This window comes from Eriocheir sinensis, chromosome 61, assembly GCF_024679095.1.
Source record: "Eriocheir sinensis breed Jianghai 21 chromosome 61, ASM2467909v1, whole genome shotgun sequence".
Taxonomy (NCBI): Eukaryota; Metazoa; Arthropoda; class Malacostraca; order Decapoda; family Varunidae; genus Eriocheir; species Eriocheir sinensis.
This window is the reverse complement of record NC_066569.1, coordinates 6,105,137-6,125,136: the sequence shown is the minus strand read 5'-3', so window position 1 is coordinate 6,125,136 and position 20,000 is coordinate 6,105,137. Positions and strand designations below refer to the sequence as shown.

Genomic DNA, 20,000 nt, shown 5'->3' with positions numbered 1-20,000 from the left:
GATAGCTTGACAAGGCTTTGGTAGAGGTTGTTGTGTTAGTATTTCCATGGGTAGTGTTATGAGCCTGGTGATAGCTTGACAAGGCTTTGGTGGAGGTTGTTGTGTTAGTATTTCCATGGGTAGTGTTATGAGCCTGGTGATAGTTTGACAAGGCTTTGGTAGAGGTTGTTGTGTTAGTATTTCCATGGGTAGTGTTATGAGCCTGGTGATAGCTTGACAAGGCTTTGGTAGAGGTTGTTGTGTTAGTATTTCCATGGGTAGTGTTATGAGCCTGGTGATAGTTTGAGAAGGCTTTGGTGGAGGTTGTTGCGTTAGTATGTCCATAGGTAGTGTTATGAGCCTGGTGATAGTTTGACAAGGCTTTGGTGGAGGTTGTTGTGTTAGTATTGCCATGGGTAGTGTTATGAGCCTGGTGATAGTTTGACAAGGCTTTGGTAGAGGTTGTGTTAGTATGTCCATGGGTAGTGTTATGAGCCTGGTGATAGTGTGACAAGGCTTTGGTAGAGGTTGTTGCGTTAGTATGTCCATAGGTAGTGTTATGAGCCTGGTGATAGTTTGACAAGGCTTTGGTAGAGGTTGTTGTGTTAGTATTTCCATAGGTAGTGTTATGAGCCTGGTGATAGTTTGACAAGGCTTTGGTAGAGGTTGTTGTGTTAGTATTTCCATGGGTAGTGTTATGGGCCTGGTGATAGTTTGACAAGGCTTTGGTAGAGGTTGTTGTGTTAGTATTGCCATGGGTAGTGTTATGAGCCTGGTGATAGTTTGACAAGGCTTCGGTGGAGGTTGATGTGTTAGCATTGCCATGGGTAGTGTTATGAGCCTGGTGATAGCTTGACAAGGCTTCTGCACCATGGACGTTTAAAGGTAGATTTGCAGTGTTTTATAAGCTTTAGGTAACTGATGATCCAATGAACTTTAAACAGTGATAACAATACACCATCGATCTTCCTCTCAAATCTCTTCGCAATAAAACCCGAGCATTGTATTTTCTCTTAAAGTCAGATCTGCAGTGTTCTGTGTATGCTTAGGGCTACTGATGTCATGTTATATTTTTTTACAGTAAATGAGTAGCTCAAGGAAAAATATAAATGAGAAAAGAAAGCCTGGCAAAACAAAATGAAAAGCTCGTCTATTGATCCGTGTTTTATGCCGGTAATTTCAGCTCCTATCGACGCTCTCTTTAGGTTGGTATAGACACCATACCTGAGCGGAGGACGAGAGGACGTCGTGGTACAGTATCACAGGTTTTCTCTCAGGTTGTCTTAAGGACCTGGCTGAGTTTGAGCTTGAGAGGACGCTTGCAGTGGTACAGTATCATCTCAGGTTGAAGTGGCTGTACATTAAACATTCCGTCGCCCAAGTACACATATTTAACAAGACTTTCGTAGGAGTTTTGGGCATTTCCAGGTGTAGTTTTATGGCCCTGGTGGAAGTGTGACCCTTCTTCTGTACCGTGAACCTAAAGAAACATATTTGACAAGGCTTTCGTAGGAGATTTGAGCATTTCCAAGAGTAGTTTTATGGCCCTGGTGGTAGTGTGACCCTTCTTCTGTACCGTGAACCTAAAGAAACATATTTGACAAGGCTTTCGTAGGAGTTTTGGGCATTTCCAGGTGTAGTTTTATGGCCCTGGTGGTAGTGTGACCCTTCTTCTGTACCGTGAACCTAAAGAAACATATTTGACAAGGCTTTCGTAGGAGTTTTGGGCATTTCCAGGTGTAGTTTTATGGCCCTGGTGGTAGTGTGACCCTTCTTCTGTACCGTGAACCTAAAGAAACATATTTGACAAGGCTTTCGTAGGAGTTTTGGGCATTTCCAGAAGTAGTTGAAGGACCCTAGTGATAGTGTGACCCTTCTTCTGTACCATGAACCTAAAGAAACATATTTGACAAGACTTTCGTAGGAGTTTTGGGCATTTCCAGAAGTAGTTGTATGGCCCTGGTGGTAGTGTGACCCTTCTTCTTTACCGTGAACCTAAAGAAACATATTTGATAAGGCTTTCGTAGGAGTTGTGGGCATTTCCAGAAGTAGTTGTATGACCCTAGTGGTAGTGTGACTCTTCTTCTGTACCGTGAACCTAAAGAAACATATTTGACAAGGCTTTCGTAGGAGTTTTGGGTATTTCCAAGAGTAGTTTTATGGCCCTGGTGGTAGTGTGACCCTTCTTCTGTACCGTGAACCTAAAGAAACATATTTGACAAGGCTTTCGTAGGAGTTTTGGGCATTTCCAAGAGAAGTTTTATGGCCCTGGTGGTAGTGTGACCCTTCTTCTGTTCCGTGAACCTAAAGAAACATATCTGACAAGGCTTTCGTAGGAGTTTTGGGCATTTCCAGGTGTAGTTTTATGGCCCTGGTGGTAGCGTGACCCTTCTTCTGTACCGTGAACCTAAAGAAACATATTTGACAAGGCTTTCGTAGGAGTTTTGGGCATTTCCAGGAGTAGTTTTATGGCCCTGGTGGTAGTGTGACCCTTCTTCTGTACCGTGAACCTAAAGAAACATATTTGACAAGGCTTTCGTAGGAGTTTTGGGCATTTCCAGGTGTAGTTTTATGGCCCTGGTGGTAGTGTGACCCTTCTTCTGTACCGTGAACCTAAAGAAACATATTTGACAAGGCTTTCGTAGGAGTTTTGGGCATTTCCAGAAGTAGTTGTATGACCTTAGTGGTAGTGTGACCCTTCTTCTGTACCGTGAACCTAAAGAAACATATTTGACAAGGCTTTCGTAGGAGTTTTGGGCATTTCCAAGAGTAGTTTTATGGCCCTGGTGGTAGCGTGACACTTATTATTTACCGTGAAACTAAATAAAAATATATGACAAGGCTTTCGTAGGAGTTTTGGGCATTTCCAAGAGTAGTTTTATGGCCCTGGTGGTAGCGTGACCCTTCTTCTGTACCGTGAACCTAAAGAAACATATTTGACAAGGCTTTCGTAGGAGTTTTGGGCATTTCCAAGAGTAGTTTTATGGCCCTGGTGGTAGCGTGACCCTTCTTCTGTACCGTGAACCTAAAGAAACATATTTGACAAGGCTTACATAGGAGTTTTGGGCATTTGCAGAGGTAGTTTTATGACCCCGGTGGTAGTTTGATCCTTCCTCTGTACCCTGAACCTAAAGAAACATATTTGACAAAGCTTTCGTGGGAGTTTTGGGCTTTTCCAGAGGTACTTTTATGGCTCTGGTTGTAGTTTGACCCTTCCTCTGTACCGTGAACCTAAAGAAACATATTTGACAAGGCTTTCGTAGGAGTTTTGGGCATTTCCAAGAGTAGTTTTATGGCCCTGGTGGTAGCGTGACCCTTCTTCTGTACCGTGAACCTAAAGAAACATATTTGACAAGACTTTCGTAGGAGTTTTGGGCATTTCCAGAAGTAGTTTTATGGCCCTGGTGGTAGTGTGACCCTTCTTCTGTACCGTGAACCTAAAGAAACCTATTTGACAAGGCTTTCGTAGGAGTTTTGGGCATTTCCAGGTGTAGTTTTATGGCCCTGGTGGTAGTGTGACCCTTCTTCTGTACCGTGAACCTAAAGAAACATATTTGACAAGGCTTTCGTAGGAGTTGTGGGCATTTCCAGAAGTAGTTGTATGACCCTAGTGGTAGTGTGACCCTTCTTCTGTACCTACCATGAACCTAAAGAAACCTATTTGACAAGGCTTTCGTAGGAGTTGTGGGCATTTCCAGAAGTAGTTGTATGGCCCTGGTGGTAGTGTGACCCTTCTTCTGTACCGTGAACCTAAAGAAACATATCTGACAAGGCTTTCGTAAGAGTTTTGGGCATTTCCAGGAGTAGTTTTATGGCCCTGGTGGTAGTGTGACCCTTCTTCTGTACCGTGAACCTAAAGAAACACTCACTAGAACTCAATCGATCCCCTCTTTGACCTTTAGAAATACTGATGTGAAAAGCGAGTATGTCTTGTCAACCTAAATGTGTTGCCGGAATTCTTGGTGGAGGGGAAACATAGCAATAAGGAGAAAATAAGAAAAAGGCGTGTGTGGAGAGAGAGAGAGAGAGAGAGAGAGAGAGAGAGAGAGAGAGAGAGAGAGAGAGAGAGAGAGAGAGAGAGAGAGAGAGAGAGAGAGAGGATGGGGGATTATAAAGAGATAAAAACACAAATATTCGCCGAAGTACAGACAGCGTAGGTTTTGTGTCTCCAACAACAACAACAACAACAACAACAACAACAATAACAACAACAACAACAACAATAACAACAACAACAACAACAACAACAACAACAACAACAATAACAACAACAACAACAACAATAACAACAACAACAACAACAACAGCTCGAACCTTCTGAACTGTTCCTCCCCTCCACATACACAGAAAAAAAATGTCCTTCAAGAAACTCAGAATCGGATAAATCATTCTACAACACAACAAACGAAAAACAAACAAACAATGTGTGGCTATTTCGCTTTTCTTCACATTTTTTACCATTAAAGAAAGCAGGCAAGGGAAATACATAATGAATAAATAAATATATCAATTGAAAGGGAAAGAATTAGGTACAAATACTGCTCCCCATAATAAAAGGTGATAGAAAAGTCCCCGAGATTATTCCCCCTGCCACACCCTCCCTTCCCCCCTGCCATAACCTCCCTTCCCATCCTCCCCCTTTCCGTCTCCTTCAGTACAGTCACAGTGTGTAGTCACGTGCTTTCTAGGCATATTATAAACGTCATAAGGTATTTTAGACAGGCTACCCCTCAATGGATCCGTTTTCTTCCGGGTCAAAATAATGAAAACGTAAAACATGAATGGATAACATAAGTGCATCTAGCGCCATTTTCTCTCATCAAAGCGGACATTTTATCATAAACTTTCCAAAGCTATGGATGTTATTTTAATCTGTACAGACACATCAGTCCTCGCCGACAGGATGGGTTGGTCGGCGTCAATCGATAGAGTGGGTCTGGGGTCTTCATGGGCCGCCACCCGACAAAGGTCCAAGGTCGCTTCGCGGGGGGACATCATTAACAAGAATCCAAACAAACGAAAGATGTTATATTAATCTTTTCTGATGACTCTACTTTGTGTTTTTGACTTATTTCAACAGAAGACCCTCACAACAGGAATAAAAAGAACCCTGACTGGAGGCTGCAGAACGCTGAACCTCAGACCTTACTATCATTTCCGATTGGGGCAGGAGGAACCAGGTGTACTTCAACGCCTCAAAAAATCAATTTCTCCACCTATCAATGGTGTTTGTGACGTAGATTTAGTCATTCAGAGTTTATCAAAACACTCCACTCTGCCGCCCTCCTACCGCGCCCTTTTCATCACCGCCCACTTCAGGAGCCACTGACCTAATCTTTCCAAAACTATCATCACACCAGACAACTATCCCTGCTAAATCAATCAACTTTCTCCACTAAAACAGAAACTTTGCCAAGACACTTTTGCTTCTCACATCAGTATTTGTAAAGGTTAAAGAGGGGATGAACTGGGTTCTAATGTTTCTTTTGGCTCACGGTACAGAAGAAGGGTCAAACTACCACCTGGGTCATAAAACTACTCCTGGAAATACCCAAAACTCCTATGAAAGCCTTGTCAAATATGTGTACTTGGGTGACGAAATGTTTAGTAGTCCGGCCCTATATCATTAAATAGGACCAGAAGTTTGTGGGATTTTGGCAACACTCGGCTTGGTTTGGTTTGTTTAGCCCATGTGGAGGCTCTTGATGTAAACCTTAATATAGTTTTCGAATAAGTAACGTGAGTCGATAAAGGTTGATTTTTTTTCTTCGATGACAAATGAAGATGTGTGCACGAGTGAATAATTGAGCGGAAAGAAAACAATGAAAGAGAGGAAACGAGAAAGGAGACAAGAAAAGAAGAATTAGGAGAAAGAGGAATGAAAGAAGGAAAAAGAGGAAACAAGGAATGCAGAAAAAAATAGGAATCGCCGGAGAAGGGAAAGAAAAAAGAAATAAAATGAAACCATAAGGAAAGGAAACAATGAAGAGGACAAGACAACAATAATTACCGGAAAAAAAGAAAAAAAAGAAATGAAGGAAAATAAGAAAGGAGGAAAAAAATGACAGGGAAGAGGAAAAAAACGTAAAAGAGTTGTCTGAAAAAAGAAAAAAAAGAAAAGAAAATTTTGAAACCGGAGGAGTATTTTTCGAATATTTTTCTTTCTTTACTTACATATAACAAGTAAATAAGTACATAAGTAATACAATGAATTTTAGATGGAAGAAATTATTTTACTTACTCTACTTTAGGATGAACAAACTATTTTAACTTAACATTTGTCGCTATGAAAAGAACCAAATAAGAAACTGTGAATTTTAGAGATGAATAAGCGAGTCCACCTTTGACAATACGGACCCGTTTTCTGTAACACTCGTCCGGGGAAAGAAGGGCGTATCGGCAGTGTTATTTTTGCAAGTTCTTACACAATTTCCTCTCTCTCTCTCTCTCTCTCTCTCTCTCTCTCTCTCTCTCTCTCTCTCTCTCATTTTACCTCATTTTCCGCTCCTTTTCGTCTTTTTCTTCTTTTCCTTTACTTTCTTCCTACTTTATTTCTTTCTTTCGTTTTTTTTATTTCTCTCTCTCTCTTCATACTCATATAAGATTTTCATATTTGTTTACGGAAGAGAGAAGTTAGTAGGAAGCAATACACACACACACACACACACACACACACACACACACACACACACACACACACACACACACACACACACACACACACACACACCTGCCTAATCAACACCTCTCCGACCTGTCTCACCTTTTGGCCAAAATCTCAGGTGTGTGTGAGCCCAGAGCGAGAGGCTGAGCTAAATCTGGTACTCCCCCGCCTCTCTCTCTCTCTCTTTTACTCCCTACTTTCCATTACTTCTTCCTATTTCCTTCTTTTCTTGCATTTACTCTGTCTCTCTCTCTCTCATAAAAAAATTACTTTCTTACTCAATTTACCGAACAAAAAAATAAGAAAACAAAAACACTTAAAACTAACGAAAAAATACGAAAAAAAAACGAAATAACGCAATCGAAATCACGAAAGAGAGAGAGAGAGAGAGAGAGAGAGAGAGAGAGAGAGAGAGAGAGAGAGAGAGAGAGGCCAAGTGAGGGGGTGTCAGAAGTCTTGGCAGCGGGCAACCCTCACACACACTCCAACGATTCACCACCAACGTGCAGGACCACCAGAACCTCTCTCTCCACCAGCGCCTTCAACACCAGGACCCTCCCCTCCCCCCCCGCGGCCCTGTGGTAGGTGGTGGTGACGGTGGTGGTGGTGGTGTGTAGAAGGGAATGGACGAAGGAATGGAAGGTGTGGTGATGGTGAATGTGGTGGTGGTGGTGATTGTGGTGGTGGTGGTGGTGATTGTGGTGGTGGTGATGGTGGTGGTGGTGGTGATGGTGGTGGTGAGTGCATGTTTGTGGGTTAGAGTGGAGGTGGTGAGTTGGGGGGGTGGGGATGGGGGGGGTGTGTGTGTGTGTGTGTGTGTGTGTGTGTGTGTGTGTGTGTGTGTGTGTGTGTGTGTGTGTGTGTGTGTGTGTGTGTGTGTGTGTTCCTCCTCCTCTTCTTCTTCTTCTGTTTCTTCTTCTTCTTCTTCCTTTTCTTTGTTATTATTATTATTATTATTATTATTTTATTGGCCATGATGATGATGATGATTATGATGATGATGATGATAACTAAGTGTGGTGACAGTGAATATGAAGATGACTCGAGATAACCAATAACAGTGAAAAGAAAATAAATAAATAAACAAATAAATAAATAAAAGATAAATAAGATAACTGATAAACAAGGACAACGGTGCCAAAAAAAGAAAGAGTGCCTGGGGGGAGTGCCTTCACCTTGTCAGTGCCACGGCCTTCACTGCCACAACAACAACAACAACAACAACATCTACTTCTACTACTACTACTACTATTAATTGCTACTATTTCTTCTTCTTCCTTCCCTTTTTCTCCTTTTTGTCGTTTTTTCTTCCTTTTATTTTCCTTTTTTATTTTCTTATTCACATTCTCTTATATTTCTTCTTTTCTTTTTCTTCTTCTTCGTTCTTTTCTCCTTATTTTCTTCTCCTTTCCTTTTTCTTCTTGTCTCTCCTTCTTCTTCTTTTTCTTCTCCTTCATCTTCTACTACTACTACTACTACTACTACTACTACTACTACTACTACTACTACTACTACTACTACTACTACTCCCACAACTCCCAAAATACCAACCCATTCACCAAACACACACACACACACGTTCATGACATAAAAACTTGAATACAGTGGCAATGCGCGCGAATCTACAATACAATGCTCCAGTGAATTAAACAGAGCTATTATGATAGGGGCACCGCTGTCACCTCATCGCAACTCATAGTAACGACCGAAGTAATGGATGTGATAACGATCGCTTGATGGACTGGGATTGTCGTAAAAGTTATAAATAGAAAAAAAAGGGGAGAATAGAGATGTGTGGAGGAGATAGACATAGAAGATATGGAATGTTGAGAAGAGAAAAAGAAAGAACAGAGATAAGATAACAAAGCATAAGATGAATAAGTAATAACGAACGTAAAGTTGATGAAAGAAAATAAAGAGAAAATGAAGTTAAAATATGCCTAGATGACGAAGATATGGACTGTTAAGAAGAAAATAGGAATCAACGAAAAGATAAAGAGCGTAAGAAAATAAGTTAGATAAATAAATAAAGATGATCGTAAATTTAGTCATAGAAAAAGAAAGGAAGATAGTTAAGATATATACGAAGAAGACGGAGATTGGACTGTTGATAAGAAAAGAGGAAACATTAAAGAAAAGAAAATAGAAAATACGAGAAGAAATAAGATCAATAATGGTGATCATAAAGTTGGTAAACGAAAAAAAGAGGGAAAATAAGTTGTGTTAAAAGATACATACAAAGAAGACGAAGATATTGAATGTTTACAAGAAAAGAAGAAAACAATAAATAAAATAAAATAAAACACTAGATAATAAATAAGGTAACTAACAAATGATGATCGTAAAGTTAGTAAAAGAAAAAAAAGGAAAAATAAGTTGTGTTAAAAGATAGATACGAAGAAAACGAAGATTGGAGTGTTGATAAGAAAAGAAAAGAAAACAATAAAGAAAAGAAAACAAGATAATAAATAAGATAACTAACAAATGATGATCGTAAAGTTAGTAAAAGAAAAAAAAACGGAAAAATAAGTTGTGTTAAAGATAGACGTAAAAGACCAAGATTGGAGTGTTGATAAGAAAACAAGATATAGTTAAAAAAAAAAAAACGAAAAGAAAGATAGAGGAGGTGGTGGCGGAGTGGTCAGCATGCGGGCGTGGTGAGCTCGTGGACCCTAGACCCCGGTTCGAGCCCCACCAAAACACGCATTTTTCAAGCCATCGCCGAGTGTCTGAAGATTACCCACATGCTGCCCGGACCTTGCTTCTCACTTCACCTATTTCTAAAGGTCAAAGAGGGGGTCAGGCGGGTTCTAATGAGTGTTTCTTCAGGTTCATGGTACAGAAGAAGACTCACACTACCACCAGGGTCATAAAAGTACCCCTGGAAATCCCCACAACTCCTACGAAAGCCTTGTCAAATATGTGTTTCTTCAGGTTCATGGTACAGAAGAAGACTCACACTACCACCAGGGTCATAAAAGTACCCCTGGAAATCCCCACAACTCCTACGAAAGCATTGTCAAATATGTGTTCTTGGGTGTCGATATGTCTTGTACCCCTTTTCAATCAACGTTGCCAGATTGTCGTACTCAGCCGCTTATATTTCCCGACTACCTACCCCAAAACTGTCTTCTGGGCCCAAATAACGAAACTCATTTATAGTTATCGTTAAGAGAGTTAGATCCTGATGTTTCCCGGCCATAGTTAGGCGTCAGAAGCCGGTAAATACTATGCTCTGAGTACGATAACCTGGCAACGGTACCTTCAATCAACCCTAGCTTCAGCACTAGGGGGCAGCATGGGCCAGGCAAGAGTCATACATCACGGCAGCCACTATAAAAAAAATTCGCCTGCGCCACTAGCGGGATGGGGCCGTCGAAGAGACCCCTCAAGAAAGTCCACCGGCGCTATAGAAGAGGATTGGACTGTTAAGAAGAGAAATAAATAAAGAAAATATGAGCATAAGATAAGTTAGTAAAAAGAAGGAGAAACAGATTACGACTTGACTGTTAATAAGAAAATAATAAATAAAGAAAATATGAGCCTAAGATAATAAGCAAGAAAAATAAAGATAATCGTAAAGTTAGAAGAAATAAGGATAAAAAGAAGATGATTGGAGTGTTGATGAGAAAAATAAATACAGAAAATGTGAGCCTAAGATAATAAGCAAGATAAATAAAGATAATCGTAAAGTTAGTAAGAAAGGGGAAAATAGAGTTCTGTTTAAGATATACATAAAAGATAAAGATATGAACTGTTAAGAAAAGAAGAAACAATAGGGAAAAGAAGAAGAAAGCATAAGATAATAAGCAAGATAAATAAAGATAATCGTAAAGTTAGTAAGAAAGGGGAAAATAGTAATGTTAAAGATATACATAAAAGACAAAGATATGAACTGTTAAGAAAAGAAGAAACAATAGGGAAAAGAAGAGAGGATAAGATAATAAGCAAGATAATTAATGATGATGATGATGATGGTGGTGGTGATGGTGGTGGTGGCGTAGCGAGCGTATTAATAGAAAACGGGAAGCTATAAAAAGAAAATGGGAGTGGGGTTATAAAAATACGATGATGTGAGAAAATGTGAGGAAAGTATTTCATTGTTTATTTTCTTGATCTTTACTTATTTTTTTGTCTTTTTGGAAATTACTTATAAGACGAGACGAGACAGTAAATGAATTGGTTAACGTGAAAAAAATAGAAAGAAAAGTGAACAAGAAATGAATGAGGTAAGAAAAATGATTGAAAAAAGGAATTGAAAGAGTAAGAGAGGAAATAGAAAAAATAATAAATAATAACTAAAGAAAAATTAAACAAGAAATAAATTAATGAAGAAAAAAAGAGATTGAGAAAAGGAAATGAAAGAGTAAAAGAGGAAATAAAGAAATGAGTAAATAAATAAATAAAAGTAAACAATAAATAAATAAACGAAGAGAAAAGAAAATATTGAAAAAAGGAAATGAAAGAATAAAAGAGGAAATGAAAAAAAATGAATAAGTAAACAAATAAAGAAAAGCAAACAATAAAAAAAATTAAGAGAAAGGGAAAGACTGACAAAGAGAAAGATGGTTAAGAAAGAGGAAAAAAATGAGTATAAAAACTTAAAAGAAGACAAAATAAAAGCAAAATAGAAGAAAAGAAGAAACAAAAAACAAAACAAGGATAACAAGAACAAGAAAAAAAGACAAAAGGGAAGCAAAGCAAAAAAAAAAAGGAAACTGAAGAAAACAACAACAACAAAAAACAAGGATAAAAAAAAATGAAGAATATAACAACAAAAGAACGAGGATAACAAGCACAAGAAAAAAGACAAAAAGGAAAGAAGCGAGGAAAACATTGCGCATAAAGACAACAAAATACAAACGAACAAATCACACACAAACAAACTAACAAACAAAACACAACCTACCATCATCTCATCACAGGTGACTAACGCAGGTGACCTCACGCGTTACCTGTCCGATCACGCCCTTAATCAACAGTGACGGGCCAATCCAGGTGTGTCGAAAACCAGGTAGATGCGTAATTAAGTAGGCCGGTAGGGAGGTACGGATGAATGAATGAATGAATGAATGAAGGAAGGAAGGAAGGAAGGAAGGAAGAAAGAAAGGTAGGAAGGAAGGAAGGTAGGTAAACAAATAGATAGATAGAGATAGATAGATAGATAGATAGGTAGATAGATAGACAGGTTGGTAGTAAGAGAAGAGAAGGGAAAGGAAGGGAAAGGAAGGGAAAGGAAGGGAAAGGAAGGGAAGGGAAGGGAAGGGACGGGAAAGGAAGGGAAGGGAAGGGAAGGGAAGAGGAAGAGAGAGAGAGAGAGAGAGAGAGAGAGAGAGAGAGAGAGAGAGAGAGAGAGAGAGAGAGAGAGAGAGAGAGAGAGAGAGAGAGAGAGAGAGAGAGAGAGAGAGACAAAAATACACACACTCACACTCTCTCTCACACACACACACACACACACACACACACACACACATAATAATAATAATAATAATAATAATAATAATAATAATAATGAAACCCAACACCTACTCAGGACTAATTAACAGGTACGAGTGAATACCTGTCCAATTAGTACCTTTTGGGGGGTGAAAAGGTGAGCTCAGGTGTCGAAAATTACAGGTGGGAGTATTTTCAATCACTGTAGGTAGGTAGGTAGATAGATAGATAGATAGGTAGGTAGGAAAGGAGGGAGGGAGAGAGGTAAGGAGGTAGATCGGAAGGTTGGTAGGTAGGTAACTGTGTGTCTAAATATCTACCTGTGTCTGTTTGTACGTATGTATGTATGTATGTATGAGTGTGTTTGTCTGTCTGTAATCGTGTCTGTCTGTCTTACTGTCTACATATCAAACGGTCTGTCAATAATTTCTGTATGCGTGTCTGTTCTGTCTGTCTGTCTGTCTGTCTGTGTGTCTGTCTGCAAGTCTACTTTCCTGTATGTCTATCTGTTAATCTACGTATGTTCGTTTGTTTGTGTCTGTCTAAATGTCAAAACTGTGTCTCATATATATGCATGTCTTTTTTTCTGTCTGTCTACCTGCCTGTCTGTGTCTGTATATCTGTCTGTTAATCTATGTATGTTTGTATGTATGTGTGTCTGTCTGTATGTTAAACTGTCTAAGAGTGTGAATATATGTCTCTTTCTGTCTGTCTATCTGTCCATTGTATGTCTGTGTGTCTGTATGAATGTAAAAAGAAATGTCTACCTGTCTGTCTATATGTCAACCGTTTGTCTGTCAGTACGTGTGTGTGTGTGTGTGTGTGTGTGTGTGTGTGTGTGTGTCATGATATCTATAGGTCCATTCATGTCACTTATAGGGGAGGGCTGCCAGGGATTACTGTCAGAGGAATAACCGTGAACAGTGCTCCCAGTAACCCACTTAAGGGACCAACAATTCTCGGCTTCATTTCATCGGTCCATCGGCAAACGTGAATTCTGTTAGACGTGACACATGCGCATTGAAATAGATACCTCGTGATTAGGGTTGGATGCCTTTCGTGTGCTTCTGTGGGGGATCTTTGTGCAGTTCGTCATAGTTTGGGGTTTCTCTTCTCTCTCCTTCCCCTCACTTCCCCTCTCTCATTTCTCCTCTTCATCTCTTCCCCTCTTTTCCATGTATGTCTCTCTGTTGTTTCTCCTCCTCCTCTCTCCCCTCTCCTTCCCTCTTTTTCCCTCTTTTCTCTCTCTCCTCTTTGTAATCTGTAACCTCTCTCTCTCTCTCTCTCTCTCGCTTTATTTATCTTTTTCCTTCTTTTTTCTCTTTAATTCGTTTCCTCCTCTTTTTCTTTTTCAATTTGTCATCCTCTTCTTCTACTGCTCTCTCTCACCTGAACACCGTACGTAACGCCCGAACACCGTACGTAACGCCCGAACAACAAAAACGACTTCAGCCACGTCCTTCCATCCTGCCCGTAAATAGACACCATACACCGCAACAGACTCGTAACATTGAACCTCCAGTACCTCTATTACCAAGCTTCAAGATAACCTAAGAGTCCTTAGTTTCAATGCGCGTAGCCTAAGAAACAAGTTTGATGAACTGCGATGTCTTGCTTTGACAGAAAACTTTGACGTAATTGCTATAACTGAAACATTTATTGACACCACTAATATTGATTTAAGTTCCGAATACAACATAGATGGCTACAGATTCTTCAACAATGATCGTGTAAACTGTAGAGGGGTGGTGTCGCCCTTTTGTCAAAAGCTACTTGCAACCTACTGACAAAACACCAAGAAACAGTAACGTTGAACATTTGTGCGTGCGAGTAAACATTGCAAAGTCAATTTAAATATATCTGTCACTTACAGGCCTCCGGGGCAATCACTTGATGGCGATCTTGAAATGTACAGCGTCTTAAGGCAGTCACTTAATAACAGCGACTCACTGATACTAGGAGACTTTAACCTCCACCATATCGACTGGGCGACACTGTCGGGTACAGAAGGTGAGTCCCATAGAATGATCGAATTTCTAGAGGAAAATTATCTAAGCCAAATGGTTTCTGAACCAACTCGACAAAATAACATACTTGACCTTGTTATAGCGACCCAAGATAACCTAGTCAGTAATGTCACGGTAGGAGAACACCTCGGTTCCTGCGATCATAAACTAGTGCGCGTTGACATTAGAGCTCAAACTTCGGTGACTGAAAATAAAGTTAAGGTGCCCAATTTCAAAAGAGCCAACTTCGTAGAAATCAGACGAAAACTAATAGATATGCAACTATCAGATGACGGCAATGCAGAGGACGCCTGGCTAAACTTTAAAAATCACTTACTCACCAGCAGGACACATTTGTACCCTTGTGCGAGAAGCGAATTAACACTAATCAAAGTCCACCGTGGTTTAATAGCGAAATTAAACACTCAGTCAAGGAGAGAAAATTGTCTTACAGGTTAAAGAAAGACCAAAGCACGCCCGAAAACATTAGACTTTACAATGATGCAAGGCGACGAGTAAAAAGATTAGTGCATCAGGCAAAGCGTAGATATGAAGAAAATATTGCAGCCAACTGTAAAAATAATCCGAAATCCTTCTTCAGTTACATAAACAACAGAAAGGCGATCAGAAGTGGAATTGGACCTTTAACAAACAGCGACGGTGCACTAGTGACTGACAGCCAACACGTTGCAAACCTATTAAATAATTACTTTTCCTCGGTGTTTAATAATAACAGTCCTCCCACCACCACCACCAACACCAGTACTAATGTAAATCCTGAGCATGCATTGTCTAACTTTGAAATAAAACCCGATGAAGTCCTTAAAGCCCTCAAATCACTTAAAACAAATAAAAGTCCTGGACCTGATAAAGTATATCCAACTCTGCTGAAAGAAACAAAGAGCGAAATACTCTCCTCCCTCACAACCGTATTCATTATGTCCTTGCGACAAGGCATTGTCCCTTCAGATTGGAAAAAGGCTAACGTGACACCGATTTTTAAGAAAGGAGACATAAAAGTACCAGGTAATTACAGGCCCATTAGTCTAACTTCGGTTGTAGGTAAGCTACTTGAGGGCATAATTAGAGACAAAATTGTGAGTTACCTTGAAAGCCACTCATTAATTGGGGACTCACAACATGGCTTCCGAAACAAAAGATCCTGCCTATCAAATCTATTAACCTTTATAACGACCTCTTCACTGTTTATGACGTAACCAAATCACTGGACGTAGTCTATCTTGATTTCAGAAAGCGTTTGATAAAGTCCCGCATCACAAATTACTTTACAAATTAAAGAAAATAGGTATTGACGGTCAGGTAAACCAATGGATCGCGAATTGGTTGAGCAACAGACAAAAAAGAGTAGTGATTGACTGATTTAAATCAGAGTGGGAGCCGGTCACTAGTGGCGTCCTCAGGGCTCGGTTCTTGGCCCAGTGCTCTTCATTATTTACATCAACGACGTGGATGTTGACTCAATAACCGCATTAGTAAATGTGCAGAAGAAACATAGATTGGTAACTAGGTTCTCACTGTAGAAGACAGGCAAAGCCTCCAAGAGGATTTGCACAAAATTGAAGCTTGGTCGGATAGATGGAGATGCCCTTTAACGTAGACAAGTGCCAGGTCCTTCAAGTTGGAACGAGGAATAAGAAGTTTGATTACGAAATGCGCGGCGTTAAACTCAAAAGCGTTCAATGCGTCAAGGACTTGGGTCAAAATCGCGTCAAACCTCAAATTCTCACAGCAATGCATCGATGCAGCAAATAAAGCGAACAGAATGTTGGGCTTCATTAAAAGAAACTTTTACTTAAGAATAAAGATGTAATACTCCTGCTCTACAACAGTTTAGTCAGACCCCACTTGGAATATGCGGTACAGTTTTGGTCTCCCCACCATGCAAAGGATATTGCTAAATTAGAAGGTGTTCAGCGTCGGGCAACGAAAATTATCCCTTCCTTGCGCAACAAATCCTACGAAGAAAGGCTTTCTACCCTTAACATGTTCTCTCATGAGAAACGTCGCCTCCGAGGAAAACTGATCGAATGTTTTAAAATACTTAATGGTTTCACGAATGTAGACAGATCAACATTGTTTATGATCGATGACACTTTCGCACGAGTACCAATGGCGTAAAACTCAGATGTAGACAAGTAAATTCAGACTGCACCAAATTTTTCTTCACCAACGTTGTAGTGCGAGAATGGAATAAGCTCCCATCATCAGTGGTCCAGTGTAACACGATTGACTCCTTCAAAAATAAGCTCGACCGTCACTTCCTTCAACTTAATATCAACTAGAGTAGAAATGCAACGTTTTGGAGTCTTCTGATTAATGTAAAATCACTTAGGTGTAAGGACAGACCACCAAGTCTGGACCAGGGGTCTGGGTGGTCTGAGTTTCTGTAAATCTATGTAATCTCTCTCTCATGTGAGGGTTCTGTGTATATATAAAAAGAAAGGTGTGAAGGATATTTGTGCAATTAATCATTCAAATATATTACCTTTCTTTACCTAGACTACCCTGACCTTCTTTTGCAATGGGTAAACTCAAATGGGTAATGGGTGAAATAGTAACCTTACCAACTATACACTTTCCCTTACCTAAATCATCCCTTACCTTCAATTCTAATGGGTAAAATAAGTGAGGGATGGGTAAATATGTACTCTGACACGCCCCTTGTCTTTCCTTGCCCAAACCATTCCTTACCTTCCTCTTTAACGGGCAAAACGAAGTGGAGTTTGGGTAAATGAGCAACCTGACTCCCTCTTTACCTTAATTTACCTTTCATTACCTTTCGTTTATGATGGGCAAGGAAGTGACAAGGGTTAAGGGAGCCAAGTGACAGCATGTAATGAAGGGAGGGAGGAACGAAGGAAGGAAGAAGGGAGGAAGGGAAGGAAGGAGGAAGGGAAGGAAAGGAGGAAGGAAGGAAGGAGGAAGGAAGGAAGGGAAGGGAAGGAAGGGAAGGGAAGGGAAGGGAAGGGAAGGGAAGGAAGGAAGGAAGGAAGGGAAGGAAGGGAAGGAAGGAGGAAGGGAGGAAGGAAGGGAAGGGAGGGGAGGGAGTTAGTGGGGAAATAAGGTAGGGGAGGTTTAGGTAAGGAAAGAAGGGAAAGGTAAGGATGGAGGGAAAGGAGGGAAAGTAAGGTAAGGATGGAGGGAAGGGAGGGAAAGTAAGGTAAGGATGAAGGGAAAGGAGGGAAAGTGAGGTAAGGATGAAGGGAAAGGAGGGAAAGTGAGGTAAGGATGGAGGGAAAGGAGGGAAAGTGAGGTAAGGATGAAGGGAAAGGAGGGAAAGTGAGGTAAGGATGAAGGGAAAGGAGGGAAAGTGAGGTAAGGATGAAGGGAAAGGAGGGAAAGTGAGGTAAGGATGAAGGGAAAGGAGGGAAAGTGAGGTAAGTATGGAGGAAAGGAGGAAGGAGGTAAGGATGGAGGGAAAGGAGGAAGTGAGGTAAGGATGGAGGAAAGGAGGGAAAGTGAGGTAAGGATGAAGGAAAGGTGGTAAAGTGAGGTAAGGATGAAGGGAAAGGAGGGAAAGTGAGGTAAGTATGAAGGGAAAGGAGGGAAAGTTAGGTAAGGATGTAGGGAAAGGAGGGAAAGTGAGGTAAGGATGAAGGGAAAGGAGGGAAAGTGAGGTAAGGATGAAGGGAAAGGAGGGAAAGTGAGGTAAGGATGGAGGGAAAGGAGGGAAAGTGAGGTAAGAATGGAGGGAAAGGAGGGAAAGTGAGGTAAGGATGGAGGGAAAGGAGGGAAAGTGAGGTAAGGATGAAGGGAAAGGAGGGAAAGTGAGGTAAGGATGGAGGGAAAGGAGGGAAAGTGAGGTAAGGATGAAGGGAAAGGAGGAAAGTGAGGTAAGGATGAAGGAAAGGAGGGAAAGTGAGGTAAGGATGAAGGGAAAGGAGGGAAAGTGAGGTAAGGATGAAGGAAAGGAGGAAAGTGAGGTAAGGATGAAGGAAAGGAGGGAAAGTGAGGTAAGGATGAAGGGAAAGGAGGGAAAGTGAGGTAAGGATGAAGGGAAAGGAGGGAAAGTGAGGTAAGGATGAAGGGAAAGGAGGGAAAGTGAGGTAAGGATGAAGGGAAAGGAGGGAAAGTGAGGTAAGGATGAAGGAAAGGAGGAGAGTGAGGTAAGAATGAAGGGAAAGGAGGGAAAGTGAGGTAAGAATGGAGGAAAGGAGGAAAGTGAGGTAAGGATGAAGGGAAAGGAGGAAAGTGAGGTAAGGATGAAGGAAAGGAGGGAAAGTTAGGTAAGGATGGAGGGAAAGGAGGAAAGTGAGGTAAGAATGGAGGAAAGGAGGGAAAGGAGGTAAGGATGAAGGAAAGGAGGGAAAGTAAGGTAAGGATGGAGGGAAAGGAGGGAAAGTGAGGTAAGAATGAAGGAAAGGAGGAAAGTAAGGTAAGGATGGAGGGAAAGGAGGGAAAGTGAGGTAAGGATGGAGGAAAGGAGGGAAAGTGAGGTAAGGATGAAGGAAAGGAGGAAAGTGAGGTAAGGATGAAGGGAAAGGAGGAAAGTGAGGTAAGGATGGAGGAAAGGAGGAAAGTGAGGTAAGAATGGAGGAAAGGAGGGAAAGTGAGGTAAGGATGAAGGAAAGGAGGGAAAGTAAGGTAAGGATGGAGGAAAGGAGGAAAGTGAGGTAAGGATGAAGGAAAGGAGGGAAAGTGAGGTAAGGATGGAGGAAAGGAGGGAAAGTGAGGTAAGGATGAAGGGAAAGGAGGAAAGTGAGGTAAGGATGGAGGGAAAGGAGGAAAGTGAGGTAAGGATGAAGGGAAAGGAGGAAAGGAGGTAAGGATGAAGGAAAGGAGGGAAAGTGAGGTAAGGATGAAGGAAAGGAGGAAAGTGAGGTAAGGATGGAGGGAAAGGAGGGAAAGTGAGGTAAGGATGAAGGGAAAGGAGGGAAAGTGAGGTAAGGATGAAGGGAAAGGAGGGAAAGTGAGGTAAGGATGAAGGGAAAGGAGGGAAAGTGAGGTAAGGATGGAGGGAAAGGAGGGAAAGTGAGGCAAGAATGAAGGGAAAGGAGGGAAAGTAAGGTAAGAATGGAGGGAAAGGAGGGAAAGTGAGGTAAGGATGGAGGGAAAGGAGGGAAAGTAAGGTAAGGATGAAGGGAAAGGAGGGAAAGTGAGGTAAGGATGGAGGGAAAGGAGGGAAAGTAAGGTAAGGATGAAGGGAAAGGAGGGAAAGTAAGGTAAGAATGGAGGGAAAGAGGAAAGACAGAATGAAAAAAAATGTAAAGCAATGGAAAAGAAAATAACGAAAATATTAACAAAACAAAACATCAAAAACAATGAAGAAAATAATAAAGAAAAAAATGATAAAAAAGAAAAAAAAGAGAAAAAGAGAAGAAAAAACGACGAAATGATAAAAAGAAAAAGATAAAGATAATCAAAACAAAACAAACAATACACACAAACAAACAAGGAAAAGAAGAAAAAAAAGTGGATAGGGAGGAGGAGCGAGGTGAGTGGACAGGAGTGGATCAAAGGGATGGAGAATGTAGAGGGATGGAGTTGAGCTGAAGAGGATCAAGGGGATTCGATGGTGGGTTAGAGTGGTGGGTGGGGGGTGGGGGGTAGGGGGGGCAGGAGGAGGTGATGGGAAGGGAGGGGAAGTGAGGGGAAGGGAGGGGAAGTGAGGGGAAGAGAAGGGAAGTGAGGGGAAAGGGAGGGGAAGGGAGGGGAAGGAGGGGAAGTGGGGAAGTGAAGGGAAGAGAAGGGAAGTGAGGGGAAAGTGAGGGGAAGAGAAGGGAAGTGAGGGGAAAGTGAGGGGAAGAGAAGGGAAGTGAAGGGAAGAGAGGGGAAGTGAAGGGAAGAGAAGGGAAGTGAGGGGAAAGTGAGGGGAAGAGAAGGGAAGTGAGGGGAAAGTGAGGGGAAGAGAAGGGAAGGGAGGGGAAGAGAGAGGAGGTGAAGGGAAGAGAAGG

At 41.2% G+C, this 20,000-nt stretch overlaps 1 protein-coding gene across 6 annotated transcripts in view; it reads left to right on the top strand.

Annotated features, from left to right (window-relative positions):
* Nucleotides 1-7,065: 7,065 nt before the first annotated feature.
* Nucleotides 7,066-20,000, top strand: part of LOC126986248 (obscurin-like) — a 269,280-nt gene continuing 256,345 nt past the window's right edge. For all 6 annotated transcript variants that reach the window (XM_050842223.1, XM_050842222.1, XM_050842220.1 and 3 more), the window contains exon 1: nt 7,066-7,224. The gene's annotated coding sequence lies outside the window, so the exon portion shown is untranslated. The remainder of the gene's footprint in view (nt 7,225-20,000) is intronic.